This window comes from Hemiscyllium ocellatum, chromosome 11, assembly GCF_020745735.1.
Source record: "Hemiscyllium ocellatum isolate sHemOce1 chromosome 11, sHemOce1.pat.X.cur, whole genome shotgun sequence".
Lineage (NCBI taxonomy): Eukaryota > Metazoa > Chordata > Chondrichthyes > Orectolobiformes > Hemiscylliidae > Hemiscyllium > Hemiscyllium ocellatum.
In genome coordinates this window covers 43,336,347-43,359,208 of record NC_083411.1, presented here as the reverse complement: position 1 = coordinate 43,359,208, position 22,862 = coordinate 43,336,347, and the positions used below count along the sequence as shown (strand labels likewise).

General features: G+C 43.1%; 1 pseudogene; it reads right to left on the bottom strand.

The window, feature by feature from the left end:
- Positions 1–1,002: 1,002 nt before the first annotated feature.
- LOC132820316 (sodium- and chloride-dependent neutral and basic amino acid transporter B(0+)-like) overlaps positions 1,003–22,862 on the bottom strand; it is a 45,700-nt pseudogene continuing 23,840 nt past the window's right edge.

Here is a 22,862-nt window from a genome sequence, read left to right as displayed (position 1 = left end):
AAAATCATGAATTTAACTGGGAAGGGGCTGAACAAGAGGGGACAGATAAAGTCAACAGTGACTAAGTTGACTAAGTAAGTCAACTTACTATAACTAAACAAATAATTTCAGTGCAACAGACTGAAACTATGAGTCCTCTTTGTGGATTTTGGGAAGGAGGTAGAAGTGGGCTGTGCAGGGTTGAGGGACAATGAGGTGGAAAACTGTTGAGGTGAGATCTCCAGAGGAGATGAGACCAGTGATAGCCCTGGAAACTATTGCCTGCTGTTCATGGGGATAGGTGGTGGATAGTTACAAGATAGATTGTTGCTTTTAGCCTCTCTGTAGGCACAATGAGTCTTGTTGCTGAACAAAGCTCAGACAGCAGGAATTTGAGATCCCTTTCATTTGATATTTTGCAGAATGCTCACACAATGGCAGGTGAAGAATTCTACAAGTAAGCCTTGCAACCACCTCCCTCTGCAGTTCATTGGTAAACGCTTTGGGAACTTTGGCCAAGTTGTAAACCATTTGATCTAAAGATCCCACGCACAAATCAATAAAAAGACAGTAGACAGAAGCAGAAAACTGGTGAATGAAAAGTAGGCTTTCTATTGTCAACCAAGACTTACTTGCTTCCAAAAGGGAATTTTTACCTGATGTGGCAATGCTTCTATTAACTCCCACAGAAGTAGATATCATAATATTAAAGAATCCATCAGACACTTATAACACAAAAATTACACACAAACGTTAGATTTCTCTGAGTATTAAGGCTCATATTAAGCTGGTTACAACAGAGGATCAACAAACAGCTGGCTTCAAGTGATGCTGAGTAAAGATGGAGTTTGAAACTGTTACAGCTTCAGGTCACATGCCACAATACAAAGGTGATATCCTGAGAAAGTCTCTTAGTATACTGACATAATTATGACCATAAGATAGGACACAATATGTTACATACTTGCTCAATATTTATTAGAGTATTGATTATACAGTAAACTATTTACTCTACAGGGGAAACATCAGAAAAACGAAGAGTTGGCATATCTGTGAACCAGGAGGAAGTGAGGACTGCAGATGCTGGAGATCAGAGCTTAAAAATGTGTTGCTGGAAAAGCGCAGCAGGTCAGGCAGCATCAAAAGATCAGGAGAATCGATGTTTCGGGCATAAGCCCTTCTTCAGGAATATCTGTGAACCAGCCAAGCTGCTTATTCTTCTACAGAACATGAAAGAGGATGTACATCATAACAGTGGTGGGTTTTCAGAACCATTATTTATAAATTTTCTCTAAGATGATTATATCTCTGTTGTAATATGACATTGTGCGTAGTCTAGGACTTCTGTAGAATTGGGCCTATTTCTATATCTCTCCCCTTTGTGTTGTTTTAGGTACGGACCCCAGTCAGAAGCTGATGTGCAAGCAGCAGAAATTTTCTGTGAAAGCAAAAGTAAAATGTTTAATCATTCCTGCCTGATTTTTACCCATCATTAATATCCAACTACAGCAAAACCTGATTCTAATCTGTGTTCTGCTTCTTGTTTCAACAATGTCAAATTGTAAATGGGATTCAATTTACCCTAATACTTAATAACAGGGGAAAAATCTCACTCGGGGAGTTATAGAGCATTTGTTATAAACCAGAAGTATGGATTACTTTGGACTGTTTGAACTAATTTGCCATCCTTACTAGAACCAAAACATAGATTCAAACTAGCAGGTTGATCATAGAGAGACAGGAAAACAATACCGCAATTTCCAAAAGTATATAAACTATTTTGAGCATAGCAGCAAGTGTGAAGGAGGATGCAGTAAAACTCATAGGCTATAATTAACTAATAATGTTAGTGAGCTGCAAGCACACATTGGTTCATGAGATCATGCTTACGGAGCCTGACTCAAACGAGTGGGTTTTTAACATTTCTGATTAACAAGTAGTCATGAAGAGTAGAGTAAGAATAAAAGAAGGGGACAGTGTCAGTGTTGATTAAGAACAACGCTGTAGTTCTGAAGAGCTACACTGATCGCAAAATATTCACTCTGTTTCTCTCTTCACAGATGTTGCCTGAGTTCCTCCAGCATTCTCTTTACTTTTTTCTAAGCATTTTGCAGCTGTTTTACTCTGCTATTCTTTTGGCTAGTGGGGTGTTAACACTCCATTCTCTTTAATTGTTTCAAATTTTCTAGCATCTGCAGTATTTTACTTTTAGTGGGTGTGCCATGTGGTTCTGGGACCTCATATTTCCAGAGTCTTCTGATTTAAGGAATACAGTTAGAAAAAGATAGTGTTGGGAGTTCCAGTTTCAGACTAAGAAAGGAAATTGCTGGAAAAAGTTTAAGAAGTGAAACAAAATTGGAATTGTAATATTAGGCAAATTTAATTTCCTGAATGTAAAGAAAAACATGCTTCTGATTATAACGAAAGAGCAAAATTTCTCGTGTGTACAGAGTAGTTTCTTGATCAATATGTCACCAGTCTAACTTGGAATGAAGCTATATTGAATTTAGTTCAGGAAAATGAACTAGTTCAGGCAATTGTTTGAGTTACTATCAGGGATCAAAGAGCTAACAGTGACTGCAACGTAATTTAGTTTCCAGGAATTATCGAAAGCTACACTGAAAATATTAAGGGCAAAAATGCTCCATGAGAGATCATTTCAGTGATCTAAAAAGGGACCTAGCACAAGTAGATGAAAAAAGTGATTGTCGGGTTAATGCTGGATTAGATAGAATCTTGACTGGTGTGGCTGTCAAAAGTCATAGGAACGAGAAGCTGATATTGACCCTACAGTGATGAGCTTATCAAATAACAGAATATACTCAAAAGACAGAATGGGCTACTCCTGCTCCTAATTTATATGTTTGGATATTCATAAAGGAATCACACATCAATGTAGCATTCAGAAAGAAAATAATTCACGTACAAAGAATATTCCTTTGAAGGGAAAAGATAAATCATTCAAAGTTTATGCACCATGAAGAAGCACAAAGATAAATTATGATCAGACAAATAAATGAAGCTTGTGTTAAATGTCAGGAGGTAGTCTCAGTTAATAATGCTGAAAATTATAATGACTATTTGACAGAACTGAATTTAATATCAGAGGAGAAGAGCAGTCATGAGAGAAGATTAACAACAAACAATAAATTGAAATTGAAACCATTTTAAAAACATATAGGATGGGATTTTCATTCCCAGGTCAGGATCTGACATGAGTTGAAAAATGTAGCACTGGAAAAGAACAGCAGTTCATTCCTGACATAGGGCTTATGCCCAAAACATTGATCCTCCTGCTCCTTGGATGCTGCCTCACCTGCTGTGCTTTTCCAGTACAACGTGTTTAAATTCTGACTCCAGCATCTGCAGTCCTCACTTTCTCCCTGGATCTGACATGAGGATTACGCCCAAACCCTAACCCCTTGTGGGGTGTCTTTGGCACAGCCACATCAATGTTTAACAAGCTTCTGAATTCATGAGCAGAGAGGGAGCTCATCATCTCTCTAAGGGTGGCACGGTGGCTCAACAGTTAGTATTGCTGCCTCAGCGCCAGAGACCTGAGTTCGATTCCAGCCTCGGGTGACTGGCTTTGTGGAGTTGGCGTGGGTTTCCTCTGGTTACCTCCCACAGTCCAAAGATGTGCAGGTCAGATGAATTGGCCATGCTAAATTACCCATAGTGTTAGGTGTATTAGTCAGGGGTAAATATAGGGTAGGGGAATGGGTCTAGATGGGTTATTCTTTGGAGGGTCAGTGTGGACTTTTTGGGCAGAAGGGCCAGTTTCCATGCCATAGGGAACCTAATCACCACAGATAGGGGCTATGGGGTGTTGAAAAGGTGGTCCTGAAACCAATAGGACGCTCTTGAATCTGACACATAATAGACCTACCTACTGAAGTGGGATGGGCTAATTTCCCATGCAGGGAGACAGAGAGAGGTGCCTCAATACTGAAACACACTCTGCAGAAAAGGTCAGATTCAAAAGATGGCCATAGGTGGCTTATAAGTGTGTGGAGGGCCATACACCTTCTTAAGGTGGCCACAACTTTGACACAGAAATGCTGTGGGTCCAGAGGAAGAAGTCACACAGGATGTTTTTTATGGCCCCATCTGCCTTATCTATCATGCCTAAATCAGAAGAACTGTGTATAGTGCTGGTTACCATAGTTACATAGAGATATTAATGCACTGGAAGCAGTTCAAAGAAGGCTTACAAGACTAATACTGGATTGAGTGGCTTGCCTTATGAGGAAAGGGTAGAGCGGGTGAATGTGGAAAAGATGTTTCCCTGTTGTGTAAAAATCTCAAACTTAGGGTCACAGTTTAAAAATAAGGGGTCACTCATTCTCTCTCTCAAAGCATGAAGTGTCTTTGGAATTCCTTTCCTCGGAAAGCAGTAGGTACAGAATCATTTGGTATTTTTAAAGTAAAGGAGGATAGATTCTTGATGACCAAGTAGAAGAAAGATATTGGCGATATGCAGGAATGTAGACTTGTGGGTAAATTCAGATCAACTAGAATCTTATTGAACGTTGCAGCAAGACTGAGGGGTTGACTGGCTTATTTTTGCTTCTTGTTCTTATGTTCAGAAGCACTTTGATGCTTAAATATCAATAACGTTTCTAACTTTTCTCCATCCAGTTCTGGACTGCAGTGGCTGAGGATGCAGGTTAAGGCAATGAAGAAGCTGTATAGATTAAGCAGGAAGACACCGTGGTTATAGAATCTATCCCCTTCCTGATCCTGTGCACTGCAACTGATCCCGGAGCTGCTGTTGTCCCAGCAGAGATCACCAGTCCCAATGGAGTTGCTGGGTCTGATCAGTTGTTGGACATCTCATTTGAGTTGGGGCCCCTTCACCTGCAAAGGTCCAGAAGCCATGATAGATGCCTGATGTCTGATAAATGTTGAACTTTATTGAGGTTTTCAGAAATAGTCTAAGGTGACTGGACAGTTAATCTCTCACCTGGTAATATTATTGACATGTTTGAAAAACAGAGGATGATTGGCCACTGCCGGATTCTTGGACAATTGAATTACTTGTTAGTAATTAGTTCGGCATTGTTCTGTCACTTCATTATTGATGTAGAATAAAAAGCCATTGGCTAACGATTTAAAGGAGAAATGAAAAAAAGCCTTTTATTGACTCAGACAATTTTCAGGATCAGTAACACTCTGCCTGAAAAAGACAGTGTAAGCTGATTCCATAAATAATTTTATAAATAAGGCATTTGAAAATAGGGAACTTTTATGGACAAGTGAAAGAATTGAATTTGCCCTTTGCCACCTGACAAATCAATTTACATCCAACAAAGTACCCTTCAAGTGCAGCTACAGGAGTTCTGTAGGAGAAAATCTGTTGATGGAGGGATGCATACTGACTGGGATAATATGGAGAAATCCTGCTGTTCTTCAAAGTAGGTTTATGGCTCTTTCCTGTAGATTTCAAATGTCAAGCTTTAGAGTGTTTCAGTGCAGAAGGATCTGGGTGTCAAAGTGCATAAATCACAGAAAGCTAATATGCAAGTACGGCAGGTAATAAGAAGGCAATTGGAATTTTGGCATTTATTGCTCAAGGAATAGAGTAGAGATGTAATGCTGCTACTGTACAGAACATTTAGTATACATACAATGTTGGTCCTCTTGAGAGGGGATCGAGATGTATTGGAGGTAGTTCAGAAGAAAATCATCAGGGGCGGCCTAGTGGCTCAGTGGTTAGCACTGCTGCCTCACAGCGCCAAGGACCCCGGTTCGTTTCCAGTCTCAAGTGACTGTCTGTGTGGAGTTTGCACATTCTCCCCATGTCTGCATGGATTTCCTCTGGTTTCTCCCGTTTCCTCCACAATCCATAGATGTGCAGGTTAGGTGGATTGGCCAGGCTAAATTGCCCATAGTGTTCAGGGATGTTAGATGCATCAGTCAGGGGTAAATGTAGAGTAATAAGGTAAGTGGATGGGTCTGGATGAGGTATTCTTCGGAGGATCAGTGTGGACTTATTGGGTCAAATGGCCTTTTTCCACACTGTAGGGATTCTTTGAAAAACCCCTCACACTTCTATGAAATTAATTGCAGAGATAAAGGTTTGTCTTAAGAGGATAGAGTGAGCAGTTTAAGCCAACATTCTCAGGAGCTTAGAAGAACAAGAGGAAATCTAATGGAGGTATATGAGATGCTGAAGGGGATTGACAAAGTAGGCAGAGAGCATGTTTCTTCATGTACGGCAAATCTAAAATGCAAGGTTATAGACTTAGGATATGGGGTTACAAATTTAAAACAGAGATGAGAAGAAGTTATTTCTCTCAAAAGGTCATGAATTTGTGGAATTCACTTCCCTGGAGAGTGGTGGATGTTGGAATGTTGAGTGAATCTAAGAGGAGATAGAAAAAGTTGACGGGTTAGGGACAGTGGACAGGAAAGTGGACTTGAGGCTAAAATGAGATCAGCCATGATCATATTAAATGGTGGAGCAGGCTCAAGGGGCTGAACTGCCTACTCCTGATGCTAATTCTTATGTTCGAGCCTCATTTAGACCTTTCCTCTAAAAGGTGATAGCTTTAACAATGTAGCATGCAATGAGAGTGCCAACTTTGATTTTGGTGAGCATGTCATGGAGTCTTACTCAAACACATAACTTCCTGACTCCAGGAAGGAGTGCTTCCAACTGACAATTGCTGACTCATGCACTCGCAAAAAAAAAGTCCTCTAGAGTAAGCAGGAATGCTGTATGAAGGAGCAAGCTTATGTCACTGGGTTGAATGGTGTTCTTCTGACTTCAATTAGTTCAAAAAAATCATTGCCATTTTCCAAGTTATGATGTGGAGGAGCCAGTGTTGGACTCATTTCCTTTCTAAATTGACCCCCACCTTTGGCAGGTGATCAACTTGGAAGATGTTAAAAATCACACAACACCAGGGTATAGTCCAACAGGTTTACTTGGAATCACTAGCTTTCAAAGTGTTGTTTTGGGCTGAGGAGTGGCAGATGGAGTTCAACCCTGTCAAGTGTGAGCTTGTCCATTTTGGAGGACAAATAAGAATGTGGAACTGGTTTATTTAGAAACACTAGCTGGACAACCACCTGATGTAGAACATAGAACAATACTGCACAGAACAGGCCCTTCGGCTCACGATGTTGTGCCGAACATTTGTCCTAGCTTAAGCACCTATCCATGTATCTATCCAATTGCCGCTTAAAGGTCACCAATGATTCTGACTCTGCCACTCCCACAGGCAGCGCATTCCATGCCCCCACCACTCTCTGGGTAAAGAACCTACTCCTGACATCCCCCCATACCTTCCACCCTTCACCTTAAATTTATGTCCCCTTGTAACACTCTGTTGTACCTGGGGAAAAAGTCTCTGACTCTACTCTATCTATTCCCCTGATCATCTTATAAACCTCTATCAAGTCACCCCTCATCCTTCGCCGTTCCAATGAGAAAAGGCCTAGCATTGTCAACCTGTCCTCGTACAACCTATTCTCCATTCCAGGCAATATCCTGATAAATCTCCTCTGCACCCTCTCCAAAGCTTCCACATCTTTCCTAAAGTGAGGCGACTAGAACTGCACACAGTACTTCAAATGTGGCCTTACCAAGGTCCTGTACAGCTGCAACATTACCTCATGACTCTTGAATTCAATCCCTCTGCTAATGAATGCTAATACACCATAGGCTTTCTTACAAGCTCTATCCATCTGAGTGGCAACTTTCAAAGAGCTATGAACATAGACCCCAATATCCCTCTGCTCCTCCACCCTACTAAGAACCCTACCGTTAACCCTGTATTCCGCATTCTTATTTGTCCTCCAAAATGGACAAGCTCACACTTGACAGGGTTGAACTCCATCTGCCACTCCTCAGCCCAAAACAGCACTTTGAAAGCTAGTGATTCCAAGTAAACCTGTTGGACTATACCCTGGTGTTGTGTGATTTTTAACATCTTTCAAGTTGATCATCTGCCAAAGGTGTGGTTCAATTTAGAATGGAAATGAGGAAACATATCTTCAGCCAGAGAGTGGCGGGCCTGTGGAATTCATTGTGATGGAGCGCAGTGGAGGCCGGGCATTAAATTTTTTCAAGGCAGAGATTGATGAATTCTTGATCTCGCAAGGAATTAAGGGCTACATAGAGAGTGCGGGTAAGTGGATTCGAAATGCCCATCAGCCTCGATTGAATGGTGGGATGGACTTGATGGGCCAAAAGGCCTTACTTCAACTCCTATGTCTTACAGTCTTATGGTCTTAAACTGTGGTAGAGTGGGGAATTTTACAAAAATTTTGCCCGTGAACTTTCAAAGATATCAAGATATTTCCTCTTACCTGACACAAGGTGGAGCCCTCAGCTTGAACAACTCTAACTATGGCGATTATGGGAATCCACATTGTACAGAAAATGGTTATGCACCAACCCAGCACTACTGCCCAGTCAGGATATTCAACAGGTCCGTATGTTGGTGGGCCAAATGTGACTAAGGACCAGAATAATATTGCCTAAAATGAAACAAACACACAAAACTATATCAGAAATGTGATAAAATTGATTATCTGTTCAAAGATCATTTTCCGATTAAATCATCAGTAGATGTGACATCTCCTTACTGCCAACACACACGGAGTGACAAAAAGCCAACAGATTCTCCACCACAGCCAGAAGAGCCAGTTCTTTTCTCCAATCATCATCTCAATGTCCTTAATGAATCTGTTTATCCCTGTAAACAACAAGGCAGCAGAGAGACATAATCATCCATTTTGTCCTGTCTTCAGGGCAGTTAGGGGTGAAGATAGATTAAAAAAAAACCTTTTCAGGCATGCACCAGATCTCACCGGGACCTTCATAGACCCAGAGGGTGGGGTCACTTTGACTGCCACCACTTAGAGTAACATCTCCATCAGCAATTAACAGGAAGTTGGCTGCAATGAAACTTACCCCCAACAATAAGCAACACTACCTCACAGCAAATAGAGAGGTCACAGGGTGACTGATGGAGAAGACTCTGCCATTCTCAGATCACTGAAATCAGCTGGGAGAAAGTCTTTGAAGTGAGCACTTGAATTCCTACTTCACAGATACATAGAAAATAGAAAGTTCAGGGCATTCAGCCCCTTGAGTCTGTGCTGTCATTCAATATGACCATGACTCATCATCTAACTCAAAACCTTGTTCCCACTTTCTCCCCATACCCTTTGATCCCTTTAGCCCCAGGAACTGTATTTAATTTCTTATTGAAAACATTCAATGTGTTGGCCTCAACTGCTTTCTGTGGTTAAGGAGGCTGGTTAGTTCATTTGGCTGGTTTGGAATGCAGAACACCACCAAACAGTGTGGGTTCAATTCCTGTACCAGCTGAGGTTACCCTAAAGATCCCATTTCCCCAACCTCACCTTTCACATGAAATGAGCTGGCCCTCAGGTTAAATTCACCACCAGTCATTTCTCTCTGTAAAATCACAGTTCTCCAGGACTATAGTGGATTTAGGTACATGGTGGATTTTCACAGGCTTACCACTTTCTTAGTGAAGAGATTTTCCATAGAATAATAGAATCGTTATAGTGTGGAAGTAGGCCATTTGGCCCATCAAGTCCACACAGACCCTCAGACCAGCATCCCAAACACCTCCGCCCTTCTCTATCTCTGTAACGATTTCCCATGGCTAATTCACCGACCCAGCACACCCTTGAATACGATGGGCAATTTAGCATGGTCAATGCACACAACCTGCACATCTTTGAGACAGAAAACTAGAGCAGCTGGAGGAAACATACAGACACAGGGGGAACGTGCAAACTCCGCACAAACAGTTGCCCGAGGATGAAATCAAACCCAGGTCCCTGGCTCTGTGAGGTAGTAGTATTAAACACTGAGTCAGCACACTGCCCCTCAGCTCATTCTCATCCCTTTTTGCTTTATTTGACAGTATTTGTGATCACCATTAGCTTTTTAATCCCAGATTACTTTACTCAATGCAAGTTGAACATCTGCCATATTGATATAGTCCAGAGCCACTCAATTCACATGTCTTAATACCGCTGAATGTCCATGAAAATATTTCTTACAGTGCAATCATTCTATTTCAGTGTTTTCACTTACCATAGATCCAGCTCAGACCAATGACCTCCAGCAGAGCAGCTGTCAGAATGCCCCATCCAGCAGTGAAATGATCAATTAACTTGATCCAGTAAATTCCTGCCTGGAAGGTGAAGGTACTGCATATCAGATTATAACCCCTCCAATCAAAATAAGTCCAGCTTGTGCCAAAAGGTGTGCTCTCAGTTCTTTTTTAAAATTCACTCCAGGAATGTGGGCATCGCTGGCTAGGCCAGCATTTATTGTCCATCCCTAATTGCCCAAGGGCAGTTAAGAGTCAACCACATCACTGTGGTTCTGGAGTCACATATAGACCAGACCAGTTGAAGATGGCAGATTCCCTTCCCTGAAGGACATTAGTGCGTCAGATGGGTTTTCCGACAATTGGCAATGCCCTCAGTAGATTCCTAATTCCAATTTATAAAAAAAATTGAATTCAAATTCACTATCTGATGTGGTGGGATGCAAACCATATTCCCCACAAAAGCGGAGTTTCAGGATTAATAGCTTAGTACTATTGTGCTACTAAATTGTCGAGGGAAGCCTATGTAAAACAGATGAGGAGGAATGTCTTCTCTCAGGGGGTTGTAGTCTTTGGAACTTCTTGCCACAGAAAGCTGCAGGAGCAGAGTTCTTGTGTATATTTGTGGAAGCCATTTTCTTGGCTATGGCTTCCCTCCTGGTCAAGGAACCATTTTGCTTATGTGCCCCTCACCCCAGAACAATTTACTCGGCATGTTAGCTATGGCAGTCCTATATGCCCCTCACGCAGCCTCTCTGTTCACGGTGACACATCTTGTCTGCTCAGTGTTTCTCCACTGTGATGTTTTGCTAGGGCAACTAGCTTAGATGCTCAAGGGTGCTTAGCCCCGTCAATTAGTTTACGATGTATTGCCAAAGTGTGTGGCGCTTCTAATTAAGGACATTTGTTACAGCATGTTAGGTGATAACTTTCATTCCTGTTCACTTGTGGAATGTGTAGCATCTTTTAGGGCTGACCTAGAGAGCTGACCCCTTATTCAGTACCTCCTCTGGCCATCCTGACACCTTGTAATAAATGGTCAGCCTGTGCCTCAGCCTAGGTCTTGTTTCTGATATTCCCTGTAACTTTCTGCTGTACTTCGGAATTCGACCAAGCCACTGCTAGGACAGTTGGTCTCCCCATGATGCATCATGTGTTAAACTAGTCAATGCTCAAGATCTGCCTCTCGAGACTTTCTTCAACAATATGTAAGGGTAAAATAGATAGATTCTTGGAGAAAGTGAGGACTGCAGATGCTGGAGATCAGCGTCAAAATGTGTGGTGCTGGAAAAGCGCAGCAGGTCAGGCAGCATCCGAGGAGCATAAGCTCTTCATCAAGAATGTCTTCATGCTTGACCCATCAACTCTCCTGCTCCTCAGATGCTGCCTGACTGGCTGTGCTTTTCCAACACCATAGACAGATTTGTGATCAGTACGGAAATCAAAAGGTTATGGGGAAAAGGGTAGGAGGGTGAATAGGAGGGGGGTCAGATCAGCCATGGTCTTAGTAAATGGCGGAGGGGAGTCTACTCCTGTTCCTATTTCTTAAGGGCAAATTCTACACATAAACATCGGTGTCCATGCATTGAAGAATTTCCTGATGTACCCCAATTGTAGGTTATGGCCATAGATTTCTGCTCAGAGTGGTAACCATTACCAACTGAGTCAAGCTAACACTGAGGTGGAAACTTGATAAAGTTGTCATCTTTGCACCCAAAAGAGATTTCAAACAATATCCTTCATTTAGCATGTGTCAAAAAAAAAACCCATCTGGCTTAAGAATGCCCTTCAGGGAAGGCAATCTGCTGTGCTCGTTTGGTCTGGTCAACATGTGACTCCAGACCCACAGTGACGTGGTTGGCTTTTAGCTGCCCTCTGGGCAATTAGAGATAGTCAATAAATACTGGCCTGGCCGGCAATGTCCACATTTCTGGAGTGAATTAAAAAAGTCATGAGAGCACACCCTCTGGCACCAGACTTGACTTATTTTGACAGCCCATAATAAACTGAGGCCCATTCTTGCTAAGGCTGTTAATTCGGAGTTGAGGAAGGATCAGTTAGCCCCACTGCATAATACTAAGCAAATCATAGCATCCCTACAGTGTGGAAACAAGCCATTAGGCCCAACAAGTCCACACCAACCCTCCAAAGAGTAACCCACCCAAATTCGAAGGAAAAAAACACAAGAACAAAGATTCCATTTTTTATTAACTCCTGCGCAATTCCTGCTTTTGCAGAGTTATGACCAGAACTACTTGTGGAAAGGCAGCACAGTATTAAATGAATTACATACCTGAGTTACGCATTCAAGGCCAAAGCAATAAAACAACAACCAAATGACAGTTATCAGATAAAGGCGCTTTGGTCGTAGAAACGTAGGGAACTGGTCCACCAGGGCTGTCATGATTGTTTCTGATTTTAAAAAAAAAGAGTGAAATGTAATCAGTAACTAATTAACAATTCTCACAGTTACTGAGCACCTGCCAAGAGATTGATTGAATTTCTACAGTCCAGAAAACAGGTGAGGACAGATTCTTCTATTCATGTGTACACGCTCTGGAACATTGCAGCAATCTGGGTGGATTGTTAGCTCCTTTCTAAATTACAAAGCAGAATATTAACGCACAGCTTTCTTTCACTTAAACATCAGGAGGAATGATTTGACTAAGTGACCCTGCTGGATAGCTTGATAACTGCAGTGTCTAGCTGCAAATGTGTTGCTGGTCAAAGCACAGCAGGCCAGGCAGCATCTCAGGAATAGAGAATTCGACGTTTCGAGCATAAGCCCTTCATCAGGAATAAGAGAGAGAGAGCCAAGCAGGCTAAGATAAAAGGTAGGGAGGAGGGACTAGGGGGAGGGGCGATGGAGGTGGGATAGGTGGAAGGAGGTCAAGGTGAGGATGATAGGCCGGAGTGGGGTGGGGGCGGAGAGGTCAGGAAGAGGATTGCAGGTTAGGAGGGCGGTGCTGAGTTGAGGGAACCGACTGAGACAAGGTGGGGGGAGGGGAAATGAGGAAGCTGGAGAAATCTGAATTCATACCTTGTGGTTGGAGGGTTCCCAGGCGGAAGATGAGGCGCTCCTCCTCCAGCCGTCGTGTAGTTGTGTTCTGCCGGTGGAGGAGTCCAAGGACCTGCATGTCCTCGGTGGAGTGGGAGGGGGAGTTAAAGTGTTGAGCCACGAGGTGATTGGGTTGGTTGGTTCGGGCGGCCCGGAGGTGTTCTCTGAAGCGTTTCGCAAGTAAGCGGCCTGTCTCACCAATATAGAAGAGGCCACATCGGGTGCAGCGGATGCAATAGATGATGTGTGTGGAGGTACAGGTGAACTTGTGGCGGATATGGAAGGATCCCTTGGGGCCTTGGAGGGAAGTGAGTGTGGAGGTGTGGGCGCAAGTTTTACATTTCCTGCGGTTGCAGGGGAAGGTGCCGGGGGTGGAGGTTGGGTTGGTGGGGGGTGTGGATCTGACAAGGGAGTCACGAAGGGAGTGGTCCTTGCGGAACGCTGATAGGGGAGGGGAGGGAAATATATCCTTGGTGGTGGGGTCCGTTTGGAGGTGGCGGAAATGGCGGCGGATGATACGTTGTATGCGCAGGTTGGTGGGGTGGTAGGTGAGAACCAGTGGGGTTCTGTCTTGGTGGCGGTTGGAGGAGCGGGGCTCAAGGGCGGAGGAGCGGGAAGTGGAGGAAATGCGGTGGAGGGCATCGTCGATCACGTCTGGGGGGAATCTGCGGTCCTTACTTGCGGAACGCTTCAGAGAACACCTCCGGGCCGCCCGAACCAACCAACCCAATCACCCCGTGGCTCAACACTTTAACTCCCCCTCCCACTCCACCGAGGACATGCAGGTCCTTGGACTCCTCCACCGGCAGAACACAACTACACGACGGCTGGAGGAGGAGCGCCTCATCTTCCGCCTGGGAACCCTCCAACCACAAGGTATGAATTCAGATTTCTCCAGCTTCCTCATTTCCCCTCCCCCCACCTTGTCTCAGTCGGTTCCCTCAACTCAGCACCGCCCTCCTAACCTGCAATCCTCTTCCTGACCTCTCCGCCCCCACCCCACTCCGGCCTATCACCCTCACCTTGACCTCCCTCCCCCTAGTCCCTCCTCCCTACCTTTTATCTTAGCCTGCTTGGCTCTCTCTCTCTTATTCCTGATGAAGGGCTTATGCTCGAAACGTCGAATTCTCTATTCCTGAGATGCTGCCTGGCCTGCTGTGCTTTGACCAGCAACACATTTGCAGCTGTGATCTCCAGCATCTGCAGACCTCATTTTTTACACTAACTGCAGTGTCTACTCATTCTCTTGCCTTGAAAAATCCTTTTGCTGCTAGCTTTCCAGAGGTTGGTGCTGTTGTACCATTGAAGAGAGAAGACAATGGGTGGCACAGTGGCTCAGTGGTTAGCACTGTGGCCTCTCAGCACCAGGGTCCAAGGTTCGATTCCAGCCTCGGGCGACCGTCTGTGTGGAGCTTGCACATTCTCCCCATGTCTGCATGGGTTTCCTCCCACAGTCCAAAGATGTGCAAGTCAGGTGAATTGACCATGCTAAATTGCCCATAGTGTTATTAGTCTCATTAGCCTAAGGGAAATGGGTCTGGGTGGGTTGCTCTTTGGAGAGTCGGTGTGGACTATATGTGATTCTATGACAGATAGAAGTCTGCATAAGTTGTCGATGGCCTTACGCACTGCACAGTGAGCTCTGTCAGATTCTTAACAAGTCAAGAAATCCAGGGCAGTCGACACAGAGAGCAAAGGTGGTAGTACTGGTTAAAATGGCCATAAGAATTATTCTGGGCCTTTACACTGGAGTTTGGAATACAAGTAAGAAATGATGCTGAATTGCTTTAGGCCACAGCTGGAATATGTGCTGTGGCAATTCCACTGTCAGTCAGATCGTTGAGCCAATGAAAAATGACATAGAGATATCAATCAGATCCTGAAAGTCAAGACCTAAGGTTGAGAAGAAAGGCTAAAATATTTTGAAACCTTCTTCATTAGAATAGGAGCAATGTAAAGGCAGATTTCAAAATAATAACAGGTAAATTGTGAAAGAATGCAGCAGTGGCTGTTAACACGAGGATATTAACAGAGAATTTTCACTGAGAGATTGAAGGTCAGTGATGTTAGAGGGATTTATTTTGCTGGAAGTGGTGCCAAGAAAGTGATTGGGGGTCACTGAAAAAAGGAAATTTGTTCAATGGTTGGAAAGGACAAAGTTTTAAAGGAAATGTGCTACAGGCAATAGGTTACCTTGCGGTGCCTCCTGAAGCATGTAATTTCTAATTATAATTCACCCATAAATCAGTAAGGCAGGTAGACTGTGACTCTGACAAAATCTCTTGGGGAGCAAGGAGGCAAGATCAAGTCAGAGACCCTCTGAGAAGTAACTTCCTCATTTGGTACCCAGTCCCCACTCCAAACCTAGCTCTGTAGGAGCAGGAAATTTCCACCATGGAATGGGATGAGATCAGATGTCAACTGCTAAACAAGCTCTCACTGGCACAACTGGAATGGGCTGAATGGTTACTTCTGCCATACAATTGTAATGACTGAACATTCCACCATTTAGATTGGAATTGCCGAGTGTTGAGATGCCACAGAAGTCATCAGTAAATCTGAAAGGTCGAATGTGAGATTTGTTATCAGTGACATTTATAGGGAAAAAGCAGTGACGGTGTCTAGGAAAAGGAACAAAAAAGCCAGAATTCAACCCACAGACTCCCGATAGAGGCAGCGCCAATTGAGATGTAAACAAAACAAAATCTTCCAGATTATAGGTTAACATATGTTACTGTTTAAAGTGTATAAGGTAGATGGTGCATTAAGATAATGGGTAGACAATTCTAGGAAAGAAACATTACACATTTATCACAAATATTACGAAGAATTATTCTTCAACCTTGTAATAAATCAGAGACTTTATGGTGTAGAAAATTGCTGCTGCTACACATATTGAACAGAGAGTAGGTGAATGCATAATCATTATGGCTGATTGTGTTTTGTGCTCATTCAGCACCAGGGTGTGTTGCTACCATGTTAATCAAAGTTCCTAGTTAGGTGTTCAGGACCCTGTCTGAAACTGCCATTAACCTCTTTGATGAGGGGGAAACAGCTTCATTGCTGTTTGAACCTCATTTACACAACAAGATGCTGAGTGACCACAAAATGATCCAAACAGGCTGGAGTAATATTTGTGGACACTTGGAAATCAACTAGTGCTCATTACAGGGGCAACAAATAATTTTTCTTAATTGATATTAATCTTTTTTTTTTAAAAATCAAACTTAACAGGAACTGTAGGTGCAGGATTGTACATTCTGCTCTCATTGGTTTCTCATTCTCCCAGAATTAGGAGGCTCCCTTTGTTTCTAAAATGGGTGCAGACAATAATAAAATGGTAATAAATAAACAAGACTGGAGATTAATTTCCCACTATGCCAGAATTGACCCTTTTAGGAACAACAGAGTGGCTCAGCGGTTAGCACTGCTGGCTCACAGCACCAGGGATCCGGATTCAACTCCAGCCTCAGGCGTTTATCTGTGTGAACTTCCTCTGCAGCTGTACAGGACATTGGTTAGGCCACTGCTGGAAAATTTCGTGCAATTCTGGTCTTCTTCCTATCGGAAAGATGTTGTGAAACTTGAAAGGGTTCAGAAAAGATTTACGAGGATGTTGCCAGGGTTGGAGGATCTGAGCTACAGGGAGAGGCTGAACAGGCTGGGACTGTTTTCCCTGGACTGTCGGAGACTGAGGGGTGACCTTATAGAGGTTAAATTATGAGAGGCATGGATAGGATAAATAGACAAGGTCTTTTCCCTGGGGTCAGGGGAGTCCATAACTAGAGGGCATAGGTTTAGGGCAAGAGGGGAAAGATATAAAAGAGACCTAAGGGGCAACTCTTCCACACAGAGGGTGGTACATGTATGGAATGAGCTGCTAGAGGATGTGGTGGAGGTACAATTGCAACATTTAAGAGGCATTTGAATGGGTATGTGAATAGGAAGGGCTTGGAGGGATATGGGCTGTGTGCTGGCAGGTGGGACTAGATTGGATTGGGATGTCTGGTCAGTATGGACAGGTTGGACTGAAGAGTCTGTTTCCATGCTGTACATCTCTGTGATTCTATGGCCCTACATGCAGGTTAGGTGAATCGGCCATGCTGAATTGTCCATAGTGTTCAGGGATGTGTAGGTTAGTTGCATTCATTAGGGGAAATGTAGAGTAAGAGAGTAGTGGGAGGGGTCTGGGTGAATTACTCTTTGGAGGGCCGGTGTGGACTTGTTGGGCCAAAAGATCTATTTCCATACTGTAGGGATGCTATGATTCTAAAATATGTATATAATAGGCAACACTCCAATCAGGCACAATACCATTTCTCCATTCACATAACTCCCTTCTATAAAAGTGAAAAAGAGTTCAATTAAATAATATCTCACTTACCTAAACCTGCAAACAGAGTTTCAACTCCCAGAGTGACCAGCATGAAGAAAAATAATGTAGACCATAAAGGTGCCCAGGGTAATTGGCAAGGGCCTCTGGGTAGACAATGAAAGCCAATCCAAAACCTATAGAGCAGAGAGAATTAAAGCTTCCACACAAAGTGTCTTTTCTCTGCAAGATACAGGAACATCTTGGATTGGCAAGGTGGCTCAGTGGTTGGCCCTGCTGCTTCACCGTGCCAGGGACCTGGATTTGATTCCAGCCTTAGACAACTGTCTGTGTGGAGTTTGCATATCCAGTGTCTGTATGATTTGGAGTTGCCGGTGTTGGACTGGGGTGTACAAAGTTAAAAATCACACAACATCAGGTTATAGTCCAACAGATTTAATTGGAAGCACACTAGCTTTTGGAGTGGTGCTCCGAAAGCTAGTGTGTTTCCAATTAAACCTGTTGGACTATAACCTGATGTTATGTGATTTTTAACTGTGTCTGTATGCGTTTCCTCCAGGTACTCTGGTTTCTTCCCACAATCCAAAGATGAGCAGGTTAGGTGGATTGACCATGCTAAATTGCCCCTAGTGTTCAGGGATGTGTTGGTTAGTTGCATTGTTAGGGGTATATGTAGGATAGGGGAATGGGTCTGGGCGGGTTACTGTTCGGAGGGTCAGTGTGGACTTGTTAGCCGAAGGGCCTGTTTCCACACTGTAGGGAATTCTTAAAAAAAATACAATAAATTTATTTCTGCATGTACCTGACTGTGCAATGTCTGAAACAGGCTTATCTTGCAGATGAGCCATGTGTCCAAGGATGGAGAAGATGGCAAAGCCAGAAAATATGCTTGTAGCAGAATTAACAATGCAGACAATGATGGTATCTCTGTAGCAGTTGTTGTGGAACTTGTTGTAGGATGAAAGTGTTATTAAGCTCCCCCAACTGATTGATGTTGAATAAAAAATCTGTATTGCGGCATCTTTCCAGACCTGGGAAAGAGAAGTGACAATTAGTCAGCAATAGAAGATTTCAACAGGCACCATGCCATGCTTTTGTGTGTCCTCTTATATGTCACAGAATTAGAATGAAATGACTCTCAACTAGGGTTGGTCCATACTTTTAACTGAAATTTACATTGTTTAACAGGCAACCATTTAGAAACAAGAATCAAATGGCATGGGTAATAAGTTGCAGATGATACCAAAATTGGTGATAGTGTGGACAGTGAAGGAAATTATCTAAGGTTACAAAGGGATTTTGATCAGATGGGCGAATGGGCTGAGGAGTGGTAGATGGAGTTTAAGTTGGATAAATGTGAGGGATAGCATTTTGGTAAAACAAACAAGGGCAGGACTTATATAGTTCGTGGCAGGGCCCTGGGTAGTCAAGCTGTGTGTAAAGATTTGTAGCTCGTGTGCCAGTTGCAGTTGTTGTGGGTATGTTCGCCGAGCTGGGAACTTGGTCTGCAGACATTTTGTCCCCTTTCTAGGTGACATTGTCAGTGCTGCTGAGCCTCCTGTGAAGTGCTGCTGTATTGTGTCAGTTGGAATGTATTTGATTTCGCTCCCGCTGCTTCTGGATGCTGGTTCTGGTTGTTTGTTGCAGTGGTCGGTATATTGGGTCTCAGTCAATGTGTTCATTGATGGAGTCTGTGGATGAGTGCCATGCTTCTAGGAATTCTCTGGCTGTCCTCTGTTTGGCTTGTTGTTGTGTTTCCCAGTCAAATTTGTGATTCTGGGTAGTGCTGTTGAACACAGAGACCCAGGGGATTCTGTGAAACTTGCATCACAGGTAGACAGGTGGTTAAAGGGAATTTAACAAGCTTTGCTTCATTGTTCAGTCCGTTGAGTTGAGACATCATGTTGAGGTTGTACAGGATGCTGGGAGGCCACTTTTGGAGTACTGTGTACAGTTCTGTTCACCCTACTATAGGAAGAGAGTGTTATTAAATTGGAGAGGGCTCAGAATAGATTTACGAGTGTGTTGCCGGAACCAAAGGGCTTGAGATATATAGATAGGATGGGACATTTTTCACTAGAGCGTAGGAGGTTGATGGGTAACCTTAAATAGGTTTATCATCATCATGAAGGGCATAGACAAGGTGAATAGCAATGGTCTTTTCCCTAAAGTGAGGGAGTTCAAAACTAGGGAGCATTTTTTTTAAGGTGAGAGGAGAAAGATTTAAAAGGGACCTGAGGAGCAGATTTTTTTTCTTTTATAGAGGGTAGTTTGAATGTGGAATGACCTTCTAGAAGAAGTGGTAGATACAGGTACAGTTACAACATTTAAAAGGCACTTGGACAAGAACATGAATAGGAAAGGTTTAGAGGGATATGGGCCAGATGCAGGTAAGTGGGACTGGTTTAGTTTGGGTCTGTTTCCATACTATATGACTATATATGCAGTTTCTTGGACATACACAAAATGAATATTTAGGGTAAAAAGAGACACAGTGTTAAAGCTTTTTGAGTTGCTCACTCAGAAGAAAATTGCAAGAATGTCAAATGTCAGAGAACACCAAGTTACACTGCATAAGATGATGCTGGTTGGTTGGCAAGTGGAATTCAACTGGTAGAAATAATGCCACAAACAAGTTAACAGGGAATAATAAACTAATTGAGGTTCTATTTAAGTTTGAACCAAACTACTATGATTGATGAAAACTGGTGCAATGCAGAAGGCACCAGTGTATGTTTTTAATAAGTGGAAAATCTCTGTACATTACTTCCTTGGCAACTAAATAAAAGCTTCAGTAATGGTACATTCCCCATGGCAACACTTTGGCCATTCAGAGTTGACTTGTCTGGTTTGAATTTAAACAGAACATTGGCAGATAACTGTTGCATGCACTCTCAATGGCAATATCTTTTAGAATAAGAGTCAATCTGTATCTACTATCCATGTAGTGCAAATTGTTGTTCCCTTTGCAATTTGGTATTCTTGTGATTCTGCCCTGATTGTGTGTAAGAAGAAACATTTTGATAGCATGTCTGATCTTTTCAACAAATCTCAACTATGAAAAAGCAAAAACAACACAGCTAATGCATATCATGAACCTTTGACATTGTTTTTTTCCCACCTTGCCCAATCCCACCCTCCACCATCAAGCTGGTGATTCAATTCTAGCTCATTGTATCTCATCACATCTTATTCCATTTTAATCCTTTCTATCTGCTACTTGCCTGGAAGCCAAACATCATAAATTAAACAGCCCCGTCTTATCCCAAGGAATGAAGTGTCACTTTCTTGCAGTTCCTTGCACCAAACATGATTGATTAAAAGCTGACCAATAACTAACAAACCCAAAGCAATGCTCAGGCCTTCAACGTTTTGCCTCAGACATCCTGGAGATAAATAAATAGGAACCTGAATCTGTTTGTCAGAAATTTACGGATAACTTCCATGGATTCCTATCATATTTACCTCAGCATCAGCCAGTCTAGAGAAATCTGACTGGCTTCCAATGTAGAATTCGATTCCTTTATGGGCTCCCTCCAGGGTAACCCCGCGGATCAAGAGTGCAGTCAGAACCACATAAGGGAATGTTGCAGTGAAATAAACCACCTGAATGTGGAGAGTTCCAGGTTAGATTTCTCTGTATCGCTTGTGTAATATTGGATGGTAAAATAATATCATCAAGGAATGATCCAAAAGACAATTGGGACAATAATAACTATGTAATGTTCATATTTAACACTAGGCTGTGCATTGTAACAGCATTTAAGGAGCGCCTTTGAGTTATTTATGTCTCCCGTTCAGCTAAGTTTAAACATTAAAATGGAATAAGATGATGAACAAATGGCACAGTGGCTCAGTGGCTAACATTGCTGTCTCACAGCAGCAGGGACGCGGGTTTGATTCCAGCCTCAGGTGACTGTCTGTGTAGAGTTTGCACATTCCCCCCATGTCTGTGTGGGTTTCCTCTGGTTGCTCCAGTTCCTCCCATAGTCAAAAGATGTGCAGGTTAGGTGGATTGACCATGCTAAATTGTCCACAGTGTTCAGGGATATGTACAGTAGGTGCATTAGCCAGGGGAAATGGGTCTGGGTGGGTTAGTCTTCGGAGGGTCAGTGTGGACTTTTTGGGCAAATGGCCTGTTTCCACACTGTAAGGATTTTATGAATATGTTTTAATACTCACATTTACTCAACTTTCTTTCTCATTCCTCAGACAAATCTGACTTCAATCAAATAAAGCCCTTCATCTAACAGTAATCTACTCAATCACTTCACCCTGTAGTACCCAGTCTTCCAGAGTTATAGGAAATGACCCCAGAGACCCTGTATCCCTTCAAACTAGGGACATAATTACAGGGATTTGGTGAATTCACTGCTGTTCCTTCCACAACACCAGAGAAAGATCTTTAAATCTTCTTCAGAGCGCTCTTCACCTGCATTGCTCATAAATTATGAATCTCACATTTCACAGCAACAGAAGTGTGTCTTTATTTGGCACCTTTAATTATTAAATAAGCAAAATGCTTCTTCACACAAACATTAGATAACAAGAAGTGACACTGAGTCTGCATGGGAGAGGAAACCAGGCTTACCCTCTTGCTGGACAGTCAGGGGGTGTAACAGCCTCTACACTGCTAGGAATGCCCAAGCTGGTTTTACTGCCAGCAGGCCAGGTACTGGATCAGAGGGCTTTTACCTGAAACGTCGATTTTCCAGCTCCTCAGATGCTGCCTGATCTGCTGTGCTTTTCCAGCACCACTCTAATCTCAACTCTGGTTGCCAGCATCTGGAGTCCTCACTTTTGCCCAGGCACTGGATAAGGCTGAGACTTCCTATGTCCAGCCTTTGAGATCTCCTGGCCAAACAAATGGGAACGATGGCCATTTCTAGAGCTGCAGCCAGTATCTGGAAAGTCTGTCATCAAGATAACAGGAGGGGGTGTATGATTTTGGATAGTAACTCCTGTAATTGGAAAAGCAGACAAGTACAGACAGGTAATGTCATGTAACAGTATTGGGGGCTGTGAGGGCAAACACCTCCATTGGACAAATTGGCCCAGGCTGGGAAAGTGCCCATTCTCCACTCACATAACAGAGTGTGAGCATCCTTTCCACACTCTCCAGTCATTTCTAACACCACCTGTGCAATGAACAAACCCATGGATGTGATGTTCTAATTTTACTGTTGCAGCAATCTGTCCTTTATGTCAACAGTCCAATCCGTTTCATCACTCGTCATTTTACCTTTCCTGAAGATTTGATTCCTTTGGATAGCACAGTTCCAATGATCAGCCAGGCCAGAAGCAGACAGAGGGCTAAATACCAAACCATCTCCCCTGTCTCATCTATTGAACTAGTCCGACGTAAAGCCACTTTACTGAAGAACAG